The following is a 4,001-nucleotide window of genomic DNA, read 5'->3' as shown; positions in this document are numbered from 1 at the left end:
CTGGTTGGCTGGGTTCCTCCTGGGACTGCCTATCTGTCCTTCCTCACTGCCCCCATCCCTGGGCCTGCACTGCCCACAACTCCTCTCCTTGTCCCCCTGGCCCTACAGTGGGCCCCTGTATGGGCCAGTTGGGATCCAAGGGCTGCCCTGCTGGACATAGGGATTGGAGCAGCTCCAGCGCTGTCTGGTCACCTTGCTGCCTGCCTCTGCCTCTTCCTCTTGGACTGGGCTGCAAGGAACTGCACAGACGGGCCAGTGGGACGTGAGCCTTGTTCTGACCTGTGCTCTTGGGACCTGTTCTAAGGTGGGGGCAGCAAGAGGCAAGACCTCGGATCACATGTTTAGTAAGCCCCTCCAGTGTGCAGTCCTGCCGAGACCAGCTTCCTCTCGGTCCCAGGAGCTGCTTCAGGATGACTCAGGACGCAGAAGACTAGGTCCACAACCTGAGGATGGGTGGCATCTTTGCTTTGGGGAGGGTGGCTGCTGCTGACCCCCAGGCACAATGCAGAGGCCATGGAATTGCCCAAGCGCAGGTGTAACACAGGCTGGTTGAGTCATGTGCATGCAGAACCTGTCAGGTCTAGTCTTGTTCCTTCCACATGTTCTCACTGAGGTACACTCTATGCCTGACACAGTCCCGGGTGCTGGGACCCAGCAGCAAATAGGATAGGTCTGTCCTTGGGGAGCCTCCTCCTGCTCCCAGGACAACCATGAGCAGGGAGTGGAGTGGTCCTGCTTCCTCTGGCTGGACCTTTGGATTCCGTCTATCTGAGTTGCATGGGCTGGTTGGTCTCAAGCAGTCCTGGCCATGTCCCCTGACTGGAGCACATCCTCATGGCTGGGCAGTCTTGATGGAGAGCCACTACTGAGCACTGCATCTGGGTGACTCAAGCTACATGGAGCACAGGCAGCCGTCAACCCCCAAGGAAGGGTATAAGGCCAAGAACTAACATCCCAACACTGGGCCCCCTGAGGTGACACTTCTATGGCCCAACACAGGGCTCCCTGCTTCCCAGAGACCTGGCCGGTTAGGGAAATCTAAACAAGAGGCTGCTAAGAATGGGTGAAGGAGGTGTGGTCTGGGAGTGCTGAGCTGGGGATCCCGCGGGAGGGGGCCGGAAACCTGGTGACCTGGCCTCCAAACTAGACCCCTGCAGGCTACCTTTGCTCCTTGCTACTAGATGGTGAGACTCCCCACACACCAAAGCTCCAGGAATCCTACAGGTCCCAGGTGGTGTTTCCACCCTCGTCCTCTCCCTTTGGAGGACAGAAGAGACTCAAGGCCTGTCTTACGTGAGGCTAGAGAGGAGTAGGAATTGGGCCTTGGTTTGGGGGCTTGTGGGGGTGGGTGGACCAGACTTGAGTGTTCAGAATGCCAACAGACCCAGGGGTAACCTGTCCTCCTCGTGTCCCTTTCCCATTTTCCTCCCAATGTAGTGGGAAGAGGGAGCGGTGGGTATGGGGAGGGGACCATGGGTAGCCTTAATGACCTTTCCTAAGTTGTCCCTTAAATCTCATGCCTTTAGAAAGTTCATTCTGACCACAGGCAGAGGCCCAGCAAATGGGCGCTGAGGGGCAAGCTGACCATCAAGCTGTCACAGCTGTCAGTGAAGGGGATCCTGGACCAGCAGGGGAAGTGGACATGGAGAGAAAGGAGGGGATTGATGTTTGGGGGTGACATTTGAGTCAGGACGAGCGCCCCCATACCTGCCCTTTGCCCTTGCAGCACTGCTCCCCTGCCTTGGGACCCCACCTTCTGGACTTGGTGCCTTCTTTGCTGGATGTACCAAGTGTCACCTCTGCCCTGTTCCCACCTCAGGGCTGCTTGGAAAGCCCTGCTGGTGTCCACACCCTCCAGGGGCCTTCCCTGACCCTGCCAGGCTCTGAGGGTTCCTCTCCTTAAGGGGGCCTCCAACACCCCCCACCTGGAAACTCCAGTGGTCATTTCCCTGCAGTAGTGGAGCTCCCGCCAGCCCCAGAAGGCACTGCAATACTAGCGGGCAGGCACAGTGGGGATGCCAGCGCAGGTTTGCCAAGGGATGAGGTCCCCACTGCAGACCACGGAGCAAGGTCGGGGGCACCTGGCCTGCAGGGAAGGTCTATGCTCAGTTCTGACCGAAGGACTTGGGGAGGGGTCAGGGAGGATGGTGGGGGCTTCCTTGGTGTGCAGCGCCCCCGCCCGGCGGGAGAGCCAAACCTGCGAAGTCCTGGGAATGCATCATCACCCCTCCCTGCCACGGCTCAGACAAAGGCGGCGCCCTTCCCCCGCGGCCGCGGTCCCCACTGCCCCGGGCTTGGCTCCACCTCCTCTGTCTGCAGCTGAAGCTCCATTACTTCGCACAAAACCTCCACCGGCCTCAGGCAGAGGCGCTCCGAGAGCCCCAGAGAGCCCCACGGAGGCCGGGCGGAGGTCCTCGGGTTCACCCTCAGGCTCTTGAACGGGAAACGGAGGCCCCAGTCGGCTGGGGGGTTAGCCAAGGTCACACCAGCGGGGCGGAGGCTCAGACCCGCTACCTTCCACTTGTGCACGCACCCCACAGTCAGGATTTGAGGCAGATGTACTTGTTTGGCCCGGGACTGCGTTGTTTTCCTATGGTTGCTATTTGCTTGCTTGTTTGTTTCATTTGTTTGTTTGTTTGGTACCGGCTATTGAACCCAAGGCGCTTACCCATTGAGCTACGTCCCCCACCTCCATTTTAAAATTTTGAGACAGGGTTTCAAGTTGTATAGGGCCTCGCCAAACTGCTGAGGCTGGCGCTGAATTGCGATCCTCCTGCTTCAGCCTCCCAACCGCTGGATTACAGGCGTAAGCCACCACGACCCGGCGCCAATTATCCTATTTGGTAAATTATTTTTATTTTATTTTTTGCGGTGATGGGGATCGAATCCTGCGCCTCACGCGTGCTGGGCAAATGCTCTACTAATGAGCGACACCCCAGTCCTAATTTTATTTAAAAATCAGACTTCACATTAAAACTCATACTTTAATTTTTTATTAAAATTGTTTTCAAAAAATACGTTCGGGCAACTCGGAGTATGATTTCCCGCTTTCTTGGCGAGGGGCGGCCCAGCCACAAAGCTCCCCTCCTCCCCCTGACCGCTCGCGGCTCCCCCGCGCAGGGTCAAGACCCTCCTTCTGAGGGGCAACGCTCCTCCCATCCCCGAACACTCAAGTCGTAATAAAAGCAGCCCTGAGCCACACACTCGCACAAGGCCCTGCCGGAACGCGGGGAGCAACACCGCTGGTCACTAAAAGCAGCCCTCCACGGTGTGCGGGCTTCGCGGGAGAGCTGACAGTTAGGGGGCCCTTTCAGCAGGGGGCAAGGCGCAGGGCACCAAAGAGGACCCACTTGCGGACCGCTCCTTGTGGGCACAACACCCCAGAGGGACCCCTGGTGCCGCCGCTGCCCTGGTCCTGACTGGCCTGGCCCTTGGACTCACCTCTCTAGGAGGCGGTTGGGCCAGGGTTGGAAGCAAGCCGGACGAGGAGGCTTCCCGAGGAGACCAGGTCGAACCAGGGCAGGTGTTCCACAACCGCTAAGGCCCAGGCGTCCTCCACTGCCCAGGACCCAGGGCGTCGCCCCGCCCCGCAGATGGGCCCTGGCCAAGGGCTTGTGCGGCTTCTTCTTTTTGACGCACGTTTGTTCGTTTCACCGGCCGCTGTTTTCTTCTTAGTGAAACTGTTCCCCACGACTCGCCCGGCCTCGCCTTTGACCGCTCCCCTCATTTCTAAGCAAGAGGCTGGGCTTGGCGGTTGCGCGGGCTGCGGGAGGGGCGGCAGCCAGGCTGCGGTGCGAACGTGGCAAGTACGTGGCCGGGGAGGTGGGCGCGCGAGGGACAGGCGGGCTCTCGCCGCCCCGGGGCGGGCAGGTTTCCGCTTTGCGGCCGTCCCGGTGGGGCAGGAAGCCGCGCGTGGGTCTCCGGGAACCCCAGCCCGACAGCCCGGCCCGGAAATCCGCCCGGGCTCCGCCCCGCCCGTGGCCCCGCCCCGCCGCCGCCCC

The sequence above is a fragment of the Sciurus carolinensis genome, chromosome 4 (assembly GCF_902686445.1).
Source record: "Sciurus carolinensis chromosome 4, mSciCar1.2, whole genome shotgun sequence".
In the NCBI taxonomy this organism is placed as follows: domain Eukaryota; kingdom Metazoa; phylum Chordata; class Mammalia; order Rodentia; family Sciuridae; genus Sciurus; species Sciurus carolinensis.
Note: the sequence above shows the minus strand (reverse complement) of the source record.